At 42.6% G+C, this 13,054-nt stretch overlaps 1 non-coding gene across 1 annotated transcript; it reads right to left on the reverse strand.

Annotated features, from left to right (window-relative positions):
• Positions 1-567: 567 nt before the first annotated feature.
• TRNAW-CCA (transfer RNA tryptophan (anticodon CCA)) lies at positions 568-639 on the reverse strand. Its single transcript has one exon. It is a non-coding gene; the product is annotated as a tRNA-Trp (tRNA).
• Between the last annotated feature and the right edge of the window lie 12,415 nt (positions 640-13,054).

Consider the following 13,054-nt stretch of genomic DNA (forward strand, 5'->3'; position numbering starts at 1 on the left):
ATCTGGGCCAGAAAAGTAGACTTTGTTCCAACAGAGTCAATTAAAAAATGAAATGCAAATGTCACTTTATAAGTAATATAATTCACTTCATTTGCCGTTGGTTTTTCTTTTATATGGCTGATCATTGTATATCGGAAAGAGAGGAGAGAAAAAAACAATATCCATAAAGAAAGCAAGTGACCCTAATCAGATTTAAACACAAAGCCTTTTGTTTGGGAGTCAGGAATCCTACCATTATATCTTATGAGCTGTGGAAGGCTGCTTATTCTATGCTACTGCTAGGCAGTGTATTAGTCTTGGAAGACAGCGCTAAACATCCTGGTATGTGCTCCTTTAATAGGACATGAATAGCATGGAAGATCAGCATGATTACACACTTAGAAGTGAATCCATTAGAAATATAGGGGCTCCACAGTTCTAGTCAAAGGAAAACAGCATGCTGTGAACATGACGATAAACAAAAAGACAAATCACTCTATATCCTAGTCAGAGTCATTTGATGGATGATAGATATATGCATTAGGGTTGCTGCTAGCAAATTGCTATGCGCTAAAAAAAAAAAACTGTTGACCCCGACGTGATTCGAACACGCAGCCTTCTGATCTGGAGTCAGACGCGCTACCGTTGCGCCACGAGGTCTGCAGAAGGATGCTTTTTCTACTATGCTTTAGGATGTGTATTTGGTTTAGAGGGATTCATTAAACACACTGGTACATTCATATTTAGAAGCAGAAATGTGTCTTAACAGGAGGCAAGATTTTCACTTTAAGATTAGAGAGAGCCACCCTCTCAGACACAAAGAGACTACACAATATTCAAGGAATAATAGCTCGCCCAGGAACATGAGAAGCAGTGGATAATAAACTCTCTGTTTCATCCTACTGTTGTATAAGAGCCCTCTAATGGCTGAATGTGTAAAGAGTTGCAACCAACAATGCAGTTATAATAAAATTAAAAATATTTGCCATGAATATGATTTGAACATATAATCATCTGACTACGAGACCATTATAATGTACTCCAGCTATTTCATATCCAGTTTTTCCTTCATCCTTATACTGTAAGCATTATCCTTATTTTACATGTTATATTTCCGATTTAGGAAGTGAGTAGAGGGAGCGGTTAACTGGCATGTGCGGCAGGTCCTAAAATAATTTAGGATCTCCCAGTAACACCCAGGCCAATAGAACCTCTTCATTATCCTCTCCTGCATTTTCTCTACTCCCAGATGTCCCCCAAAAACATGTGAATGGGCCATGTCTAAAACCCTCCCCCGATAGGGACCTGGAACCAAAAGCTGATCCACTGTCTCCATCTATCACAGTCACATTTTTGAATGCTCCTTTTAGGGTAAGATCCTGCATTTGAGCAGACCCAAAATTTTCCCCAGAAGCCTCCAGTTCAGGAACCTCGGCCTCACTGGCCACAGTCTTGTCCTCGTCACCCGCCAGGACACACAAGGGGAACTCATCCACCTCCGACTGTGATGGGGAATTATCAGGGCTGAGATGGCTTCTGTCTGAGTCACTTTACATCCCCGCCTTTTCCCACAAGTCCCAAAACAGGCAGAAGTTCCACCTGATTATCATGGGGTGTAGTAAGTCTTTCACAATCCCGACCTCAAGGGACTCAGTACCCTGGCTCGTGTTTATTAACATTCTGGCAATGTTTTAGTCCTTGGCGTCCCTGTGGATACAGCAGATGCCCAAATGTTTTCATGGGATCAACTGGTGGGGGAGCGTGACTCTTATCAGGGTCACCAAACTCCCTGAGTCCAACAGTCCTGACACCAGCACCCCATTTATAGTTACGGGACATGATTGTGGACCATCCCTGGGCTGATAGTCCATGCTGTAAGCAGTTTAAGCATAGTACGAGCAATGCCTGCCTAAGCTACAATCCATCTGCTCTGAAGACCGGCAGCTATTTGTCCAGGACTGTGGCACCTCCAGAAAATCATGTCTTTACCAGCAGCCTTAGGCAGCCCCTCAGTGGCTCCTTGGGACCTCGGACTCCCCCCTAGTGGTGGCTCTGCTACCCCTATTTTGGGATTCGGGTACCCCAGTATGGAGATGCACCACCCCCTTCTGGCTGCAACCATTTCTGTACCAGATGCAGTAGGTCAAACACCTGAGAGAGAGGGGTTTGTCACCACAATATGCCCAGTTATGAACCCTTTGGTCTGTGACATAGTGACCCCGGAGTGTGCCACTATCCTATGCTGGGAAGGGGCCAATAGCCATGGTCCTTCCCAGCCTATTAATGGCAGCCCCCCAGCTATCTGCCTTGCCTTTGCTGGTTATTAAAAATGAGGGACCCTAAAAAAAATGACACAGCGTCCCCCGCGATGTCACCGATCATCATTTCGGCTCTCTTGCTGCCCTCATGAGATCAAGTGCCTGTGAACTGAGGTAACCTCACTGACATCACCTCAGTTCAGAGTGGCCGAGTCTTGTGAAGTACAGTGTTAGAACCAGCAGCAGCTGCTACTCAAGTGCATAGGCTTCGTACACTGACCGGTGCTCCATACACAGAACAAAGATGTGGATTGTGATGGGATTTCCATATGGATTACGGTGGACCGGTGGGGATTTTTTAATTTTTTTAATAAGTGAGTCAAAGAGGGAAATTGTCAGGGAGTGATTTATTATATCACTCGGCATGGCTGTGCTGGGGCCAGGAGTGCTTTATAGCTTATTGATCGGCTGTGCTGTTGCCTTTCAACATGGTTTATTAGGCTGCCAAACCCTTACAGTAACATGGACTTTACCGTTCCAGTTTGTTCATCCTAGTCCATACATGCAGGGCCGGCATTTGGACCAGGCAGACCAGGCAGATGCCTGGGGCCCCCAACCAAAAAGGGGGCCCCCTGCAACTGCAGCCCATTTATCAAGTGCCTCTCGCAAAGCCCCTTGAGCCCCCCTGTCTCTTTCTCCCTGCAGTCAGGTTAAAAGTTGAGTGAGGGGGAGGGGCCGATTACAGCAAAATGACAGTGCAGGACTATGCCTGCACCTCTGTCTCCTTATGAGCCCTGATCATTGCTGCTCCTAGCACTGTCCTGAGAATGGATATGCCTAAGTGAAGCCACAGAACCTAGTAAGAGCAGCAGTAACAGGTCAGAGTGCAGTGATTTACTGACTGTGGTCCGGAACTCTGTGCTGATTGCTGCAGGATCAGGATTCACAGCCACATACAGCAGCGATCAGCATCAGCTCTGACCACAGTCACTAAATCACTGCTTGTAATGTGACAGGGTGACCTCCTTTCACTACTGTCTGGATGACACAAGACAGGGATATTGTCTGAATCAGGGGATTTATGATATAGAAATAAACGAATTCCCATGTGAAATAATAAGGGTAAACCATACACATATACAGTACAGGTGTGCATAGGAATCAGCGTTTTTAGTGCATTTTTTTTTTTTTTGCAGCCAAAGCCTGCTCTCTTGGCAGTAAAACCACTGTTTTCAAAAAGCCCATTTTTTAAGGTATGTGCAGACGATCCAGAAATGACAGCACTTTGGACGCAATGGACATGCGCTCCGTCTGAAGTGCTGCCATCTTACGCAGGTGATTCCACATGTGTTCATCCCATCCACTATGCTGTAACATCTGGCCGCTGCGGGTTGGACGCTGCGGATGTACGCAGCATCCAGAGTATACTGATTGTGGACACATACCCTTAGAGCTTTTGCTGTTTTTTTTGTGTATAGTATTCATTTTGTCTACAGTACATGTTTAATAAAGTTTGTTTTATTCACAACGTTGTGACATTTGCAGCTTTTCTAAAACTCTTTCATTGCTTTCTACGGGTGAAAAAAATTGCTGAAAGAAGTGACACGCTGCGGATTTAAAAAACGCTGCAGTTGTGGAATTCAGTCAGGAGAAAAAAGGGTGTGCAGGAGATCTCTGAAAATCTCAGTCTTTGCTTGTGCTGTAAAATGCTGTAAACTTCTTATTTGCAGAAGAAAAAGCTGCAGAAATTCTGCATATGAAAGTGGCCAAGAGCGGCTTTTTAAAGTGCCAGCAAAACATATGAGATTTCTGAAATCTCCTGCATGCGCTTGTTTTTTTCCTGACTCAATTTCTGAACTGTAGCGCTTTTTAAATCTGCAGAATGTCACTTCATTCAGTGTGTTTTCACCCGTAGAAAGCAATGAAAGAATAAAAAAAAAAAGCTGCAGATATTGCATCGGTATTTTTCGCTGCAATTTTTTAAGTGGTTTTGGTGAATTAAGTGTCGTTTACATGTTTAGTGTTTGGTCAGTATTTCACATCAGTATTTGTAATGCAGAAACAGCAGTGGAACAATCAGAGGAAAAGTATAAGTAGAAACACGTCACCATTTCTGGATTTCTCACCCTCCTGGTTTTGACTTGCACATACTGATATGAAATACTGACCGAATACTCAACGTGTGAACGTGGCCTTAAGCCTACTGTAGACAAAGCAAACATCCTCACTTTAAAAAAAGCTGAAAAAAGTGTAAAGAACACCAGAAAACAAGCTAAAAAACAGGTGTTTTGAATGCAACATTTTTACTGCCAATAGAACAGGTTTTGGCTACTGAAAAAAATGCATGTGAACATAGTCTTACTCTGAAACGTTATGGCTATCTGTGGTGTTACATAGGACTGCAGGTGACATCTACTACATTATCTGTTCTCCGAGAGTTATTACTGCTATCTCTGGTGTTACATAGGATAAGATCACAGTCATGTGACTGTTCACGTGAGCCGGGGAGGGCTTCTGCTCTGGAGTGTGCTGTGCATAGAGGGAATTGTATGGCAATCGGTACACAGTCCCTTCTGAAATGACAGGTGGGCGTGGTGGCTGATTCGCAGTGCGGGAAAACTACAATCCCGGCCGGGATAGCAGGTGGGAGTGTCAAAATCAGGACTGTCCCGCTGGATCCAGGACAGTTGGGAGCCCTGCTGTGTTATCTGCAGTGTTAAAAAAAATGAAGAGGGGGTTGGGGGACAACTCTTTGTCTTGGGGCTTGGGCCCCCCAATCTTTTCTGACCCTAGCAACGCTCCTGTGTAATGCTAATAGTGGTAGACCCGTTGGCTGATATAAGGCCCCTGAATATGGGGGCCACAGTGCCAGCACAGGCCCCTCTGCCACCTGTATCCACATCCTGCTCATGTAATGTAACCTAAATGTGTGATTATACAATGTTAGCATTTGGGGCTCCACTTTAAACTTTTGCCTTGGGCCCCATTTTGTCTAAAACCGGCCCTGCATACATGAATCACACACCACAGTAAAGACATAGTGCCCAGTTCATCAAGGTGTAAAACACTTTGAAGTGCACCCAAATTTTGCATCTTTTGCAATAATTACTCCAGTCCTACCTAGAAAACTGGGTAAACGTTTAGAGGCAGTGTGGGTAGTCCTTATAATACACCCCATGGGTAATTTTAACACTGTGCTCTGATTTTCACTCATCTCTAATTTATAGATGCCCCAGTGATGGGCAATGCTTGAGATATTCCATATATTCCTCTGTCTTTGACTTTTTGGATTTACTTTAATATGTGATTTTGAGGTGATACATATCTTTTCATCAAAATTGTTATTTATTATATTATATTCTGCAATTGTTGATTATGCCTTATATACACACACGTTTTTCATATATAGTGCCTAATTATTAGGATATGAACCCACGTATGCAGAATATTCCTGACTAAAAACCGGAGTCCTTCCCAGGAAATGAACGTTTTTTTCCACCCGTTTTCCGCGCGTTTTTGCGCTTCTTTTATGCATTTTTTTCCGGAGCATCCCCAGTCTCATAGAATATAGTTAGAAATGCGGATTTTTCAGCGAAATTAATGAGCATGCTGCGTTTTTTACCGCGATGCGTATTTTTCACAGAAAAAAACGCATTAATATGCAGAAAAAGTGCGGAATTCATTCAAATGAATGGGTTGCTTCTTGTAAGCGTTTTTTAAGAGTTTTTGCTGGTAAAAATGCTTAAAAAAAACGCTTACGTGTGCACATACCCTTAATGTTCCTATGTGTGATACATTATATGGATCGGTCCTCTTTTTTGTTCCTCCTGTAATAGACCTCACTTATAAATGTCATTTAATTTTTAATGTGTTTTACATAGCTTTTATTCTATTTGGTGGTTCACAGTTACTCTGTTTTTCATTATTTGCTCTCAGCGTTTAGGAGTACTCCCCTCCCCTGTAATTTTTCTTACCATTGTGGGGGAACTCTACATTTCTCATAGTTCCTAGCCACACTAAGAGATGATGCGCTATTTGAGTATTTGGTTAATAAACTTTTAGAAAAGTATATGTAGCTTGGTTGGGACAGGGTGTGACGAAGCACAATGACTACGATAATTCATTATTTGGTGGGACTCCCTTGTGCAGCAATAACGGCATCCAAATATTCCACACATCGGTTTGGAGAAATTTTAGCCGTTCCTCCCAACAAAACAGTTTCAGCTTTGTTATGTTGGCAGGTTTTCTCAGAAACAGACCCAAACTATGATACTACTATCAACAAGTTACACAGGTGGTATGAGGTTTTTATGCTGTAGTGCCATGTTTTTAATTATCCATATATATTGCTGTTTCTTGTTACTGACTTTGGCTTGCTTTGACTTCCCATTGTCAAGAACACCGCACTGTACTTGCTTACTGAGCCAGTGCGCGTGTCCTGAGTGTCAGGATCCTGTCAGCGCCGGCGTGCAGCCTCCGCTGAGCAGGGCCTCACCCGCAATGTAGGGGTACCGGGGTCAGGTACAGCCAGAAAGTACCGATGCACAGGACCTGTGGATGCTGAAGTTCAGCAAGCCGGCATAGGACCTATGGTCCTGTGAACGGTCATGTGACTGCAAGGGGGCGGGGCTTAGCATCCTGCTTTCAGAGAAGCTAGAGAACTCAGAGTCAGGCAAAGCAGAGGTCATGCACAGTACAGCCCAGCGAGGTACAGGAGGGATAAACAGACGGGAGGTCAGACAAGCCAAAGGTCATACACAAGATATCAGTACAGTACCAGGGAGGAGACAGAACGGATAATCAGTGCCAAGCAGAGATCAAAACCAAACAGACATAGGAGGTACCAGGCAGAATCCAAAGCAATATCCAGAGAGCAGACCGAGTCATACACAGAGTATCAAGTAACCAGAACACAGCACTAACACACTCAGGGGTCACCACACAATGCCAAGGGCGAAAGTATAACTGAAAAAAAAAAAAAAAACCCACCTGACACTCTTTTATAGAGCGTCACACCTGAATACTAATTACGTGCATATTAAACCTAAACTAACATGCGATACCACTAACCACCACCAGGAAACTTAGAATGAAACACCACGTGTAGTAATTCTAATGGCCATCGGGGGCAATCACATCACTTTGGCACCCAGCCAAAGGGAAAAAAGTTCAACTTATCCATTTAAACTGTCAGATCCAAAACTGGATCATGACACCCATCTACCTTGCAATATTGACTCTGACCCTGTCCTCCTGATATTCATCTTGGCTTCCTGCTGATTACGTTCTTGACTTCGGGTTCTGTCCTGACTCAGTTATCTCTGGTTCTGACCATGCGTGAGACTGTCCTCTGCCAGCACGCTCAACAGGCCAGCATCCACTTATACATTAATAAGGAAAATTATAAAGGATTTACAGACTTTTAAGCATTAATGTGTTTTTTTTCTTAGGCCTCTTTCACACATCCGGTTTTTGTAATCCGGCACGATGCGGCGAAATTTTTCATAACCGGATCCAGCACCAGATCCGGTTTTGTCCCATAAGCTTTCATGTTCGCCGCATCGTGCCGGATGGTTATGCGTCGTGTCCGGTTGTTGCCGGACACGGCATAAATTAGCCGTCCGGCATCAGCAAAAAACGTTATCTGCAACGTTTTTTGTCAGCGCCGGACCGGCTTTTTCCACAGCGCATGCCCGGACTCTGTGAATGTTAACCCCACAAGTGCCCGGCGAGAGAGAGAGAGATCTCTCTCTGTCACCCGGACACTTGTGAGAGATCTCTCTCGCCGGGCACTTGTGGGGTTAACACTCACAGTGTCTGGGTGAGAGAGAGAGATCTCTCTGTGGGGTTAACCCCACAAGTGCCCGGCAAGAGAGAGAGATTCTCTCGCCTAGACACTAAGTGTTAACCCCCCATGTCTCTCTCTCTCTCCACCCCCCTCTCCTCTCCCCTCCCCCCTCTCCTCTCCCCTCCCCTCTCCTCCCCTCACCTCCCTTTCAGCAGCTGTCTCTCAGCGGCTGCCTCTGTCCACCTCCTCCTGCGGCTCCTTTAAATCATGTCCGAGCCGTATCGTCTCGCCGCATACACATCCGGTGTCACGGCTGCAGGCCGGATCCGGCGGCCCGGCTTTTCGCCGCACGCCGCCGGACCCCACACACCGGATGTGTGAAAGTAGCCTTACCTGACCATGCAATTCCATTCATAGTTCCAGTCATATTTTGCAAAGTACTGGTGCTATATTTTTGGGCTTGCTGTTTTGGATGACGTCTTTCTTTTAAACTCTACAATTCAAATACTGTCATTTCGTTGGTCTTTGCCTCTTTTACAATAATATTCCCAGAGCATGGAGGCAAACGTCTAACCATTTCATGCTTTTTAAGCCTTATTATTACTTTGTTTGTGCTTTATAGTCAACATATCGCTGTTATTTTTTATAACCATTTCCTAATCTGGGCAGGTTGTCAACTTCTTCTAATTAAAATTGACAACTCTTTGATATTGCTCAACTTGATGGATAACAATGTGTGAAACCTCGTATTTATTTCCCTAGATAGCACAGACTTTTCAAAGCAAATTAGAAGTTCATGGAAACTGAAATCAATAAATCCTTTCTAACAAAAGATGCAAATCTCTCTTTATTTAAAACACATCATTCAAGTGCCAATAATTCAGACACATGAAAAGTACACAATTCTTAAGATAAAATGGAATGATTACATAAGTAGCTATAGCAATTTCTCATAACGTATTTGTGGAACTTTTGATAATTGTGTACTATTTTTATGGTTTGTAGCTAATTTGTAAATCTACAGTATAGAGTTGTTATGTGAGTTTCCGAGACAGAAAATCATTAAACAGCAATGTAAATCTTTTACAGGTACAACACGCATAACCAATAAAAATGTCAGATTATTGATTTGTATTTCTAGCAGTTTCGCTCCAGCGAGCCAAGTACAATTCAATCTTCAATACATCTGCACAATTTAGGAGGCACCAATATCAGATAATGACAATGAACTCCCACAGTTCAGCCATGCCAACATTATTACAGGTGAAATATTGATGTTTTGCACACATTTCCAGCTCTCTGTGTAATTGAGGTTAATATTTTTTCATGGCATGAAGAAACCATAGCTTTTAATAATTTCACATGTTGGGGTATTGTTGTATTGTTTTGCTTAGTTATTACTAAACTGATGTTTTATGTACTGTAATAGCCAAGAAGAAATGCACAGTGATGTCATTTATTTGGAGGCACTAACTTTTTAATAAATTTGATGAACGTTGGGCTTTTCCCTGTTTATAATGTAATTATAGTAAATCAGTTGCATTTTCGTTGGCCATATTCATACTAGTGAGCCATGATGACTTTTTAGAAGTGTCGAGAACTGTCTAAAACCAAGATAGCTTTTATTTTTTCCCCAAGTATGGTCGTGCCAAAATTTGCAACTTTTTTCAAATCATATAAGTGGTGTACAATGCTTGTTACATTCCCTGCAATGAGCCTCATTAACCCTAGGTAATTTGTCAGCAAGTTTTTGTTATTTAATCTGAGAGCAGCATGTTTGGGTGCAGAGACCCTGATTCCAGCGATGTATCACTCACAGGGCTGCTTTCTGTAGTTTTGATACAATCCCTGTTTTCTCTGCTGTAAATATAGAATGCTGAGCTGTATATAACCCCGCCCACACCTCTAATTGGCAGCTTTCTGTGTACAGTGTAAATATATTGTTAGCAAGCTGCAAATCAGTGGTAGGTAAAGGTTTACATGGACTAGCCTAACTATCTAGCACGTGACACCTAGTCCTGCAGTGATTATCTCGTACTGATTATACACTGACCGTACAGAAACTACATCAAATTGCTAAGCAAGAGTCACGACCATGACCAATAAAACTGTCCTATCAAAATTAAATCGCAGCTTTTATTTCTCCGAAGAAATGGAAGCTGCTTTTTTATTGGTTTTAATGGCAACAAGACTAGTTTCTTAATTAGTGCTTTCTCCCATATTTCAAGTTATCTGTCTTTGTTTCACTCTGGCATAGTGCAGAAACACTAAGGGGAAACTGATGACAGAAATTATCAAATTATTTTCTGAAGGAGCAGTTTTAACAATACAGATGCCAATCCTTCTGACACTTGGATCCAGCGGCAACCTCCCTCCAGCTCTAGTTACCACACCTGGACCTGGGTGTTTATAAATCCCCAGTCTGCTGCAGAGAGTCGCCGGTGATATTCACATTTTCCCTTGTGAAGGCTTGGTACTATAGCAGTCAGCTAACTTCCCCCTTGAGCTGTTTGAGGACGTTTGGTGTTATCTCTCTGAGTCTGCTTAAGCTAAGTTAATTCCTCTTGTCTGTCTACCCTTTTGTCTTTAGTTTACAGTGGGGATTGACCAGTGCTCATCCCCTCCCCTTCCTTATCCAGGACCTAGCTCTTGGGAGATAAAGGGCTTAAGTTTCCTGCTCGGCGATTGGTGAAGAACCAATTTAGTGACAGTAGGGCAGGTAGGGTGTCTTCCCACCCTGTGCGTGACACTGCAGCAAGAGCAACTGTCATGTCCCTTTGCACCAAATCTTCTCTTCTTTTGGCCAACTTGCCTTCTGTATCCAAGGCCTGCTTCGTCATCGTCGCCAGACCTGAAGCACTGGCTAATTCCGTCCCTCCTGCAACTTCCCTCCTTCAGAACAGTTCTGCAGGGTTTTGTTCAGACCTGGAATCCGCACTGCATTGCAGCAATTTTATCCCCTGTGCTCCATTCTAATACACGACCATTTCTCCAAACTAGCCAAGGAGCCATTTTTTAACATGACAACTCCAGGCCACATGTTGCTTGTGGTACTGTGAGCAGCATGTGTGAACTTGACGTGCTACCATGGTCTGCAGAACCTCCAGACTTGTATCCCATTGAGCATATCTTGAATGTCATTGGTCAGCAAACAGAGCTGCCAGCATCATATCTTAATAATTTGTGTGCCCGAGTGCATTCAGTGTAGCAGGGTATTCCTCAGACAACCATTAATAACCACATTAATAACATGCCAAGGCTTGCATACATTTCTGTACGTGGCACTTATACCCAATATTGAATAAATCGGGATATATTGAAAAAATTTCCATTTCTTCATAATTTGCATATTGTTAACATGGTTATCAATCTGTGATTTCCATAATTCAGTGACTATCCTTCTTGGTGTTGCATTTTCAAAGTTGAGGAGTGTAGCATGACTGTACTTCGTTATCACATTAGTGAAATTGTCTGCTACATCTATATGCGGTTAAAATAAATGGATGTGCCCTTTAAACCCTATACCGCACTAAGACACAGCAGGTTTTTGCATTGTTATGCATTTCTTTAACTCTGGATCCATGATAGTTGCACAATTAATAATAGCAGTTTTACTAGTAGAAAATGAACACTGGTCTGTACTGTAAGCCAGGGGGAGCTGTGAGACCTGTGTTATATTTATGAATAGCCAGCAAGGATCATTGCCTGGAGATTGACTGCCTGATAGAATGCTTTAGTAACATTTGTGAAATTTTTTAGGCAGGTTCTATGTGGGGAACACAGAAAGAAGACTCATATAAGTTCATAAAACACAAATTTTATTGAGATAATATTAAAAAATTACACATAACTTAAAAACTCCTGTGAAACAAGGAATACCTCCATAAGGGCCACAGGGACGCCCTTGTCTGCAAAAATTGGCAAAGATTCACCACTTGCACTTTAAACCCCAGAACCTAAGTAATTCCAAAAAATACCTTTGATTGAACTTAGAGGAGAGTCAAAATTCCCATGTATCATGACAGTCTGAAAACTAGGTCAAACCTCAATTAATGTATGTCGATCACAATCTATAGATGCACTAGCATAAGTATATATACATTGATTGGAGTATAGCCCTCACGATCATTGTGACTATTGGAATATAGGGCAGACATCATCAATGCAAGTGTAGTGAAGGTTATATATATATATATATATATATATATATATATATATATATATATATATATATATATATATATATACACACAGTGGGGAAAAAAAGTATTTAGTCAGTCAGCAATAGTGCAAGTTCCACCACTTAAAAAGATGAGAGGCGTCTGTAATTTACATCATAGGTAGACCTCAACTATGGGAGACAAACTGAGAAAAAAAAATCCAGAAAATCACATTGTCTGTTTTTTTTTCATTTTATTTGCATATTATGGTGGAAAATAAGTATTTGGTCAGAAACAAGCAATCAAGATTTCTGGCTCTCACAGACCTGTAACTTCTTCTTTAAGAGTCTCCTCTTTCCTCCACTCATTACCTGTAGTAATGGCACCTGTTTAAACTTGTTATCAGTATAAAAAGACACCTGTGCACACCCTCAAACAGTCTGACTCCAAACTCCACTATGGTGAAGACCAAAGAGCTGTCAAAGGACACCAGAAACAAAATTGTAGCCCTGCACCAGGCTGGGAAGACTGAATCTGCAATAGCCAACCAGCTTGGAGTGAAGAAATCAACTGTGGGAGCAATAATTAGAAAATGGAAGACATACAAGACCACTGATAATCTCCCTCGATCTGGTGCTCCACGCAAAATCCCACCCCGTGGGGTGAGAATGATCACAAGAACGGTGAGCAAAAATCCCAGAACCACGCGGGGGGACCTAGTGAATGAACTGCAGAGAGCTGGGACCAATGTAACAAGGCCTACCATAAGTAACACACTACGCCACCATGGACTCAGATCCTGCAGTGCCAGACGTGTCCCACTGCTTAAGCCTGTACATGTCCGGGCCCGTCTGAAGTTTGCTAGAGAG

Source organism: Dendrobates tinctorius, unplaced genomic scaffold (genome assembly GCF_039654945.1).
Source record: "Dendrobates tinctorius isolate UK_male_01 unplaced genomic scaffold, ASM3965494v1 ptg000098l, whole genome shotgun sequence".
Lineage (NCBI taxonomy): Eukaryota > Metazoa > Chordata > Amphibia > Anura > Dendrobatidae > Dendrobates > Dendrobates tinctorius.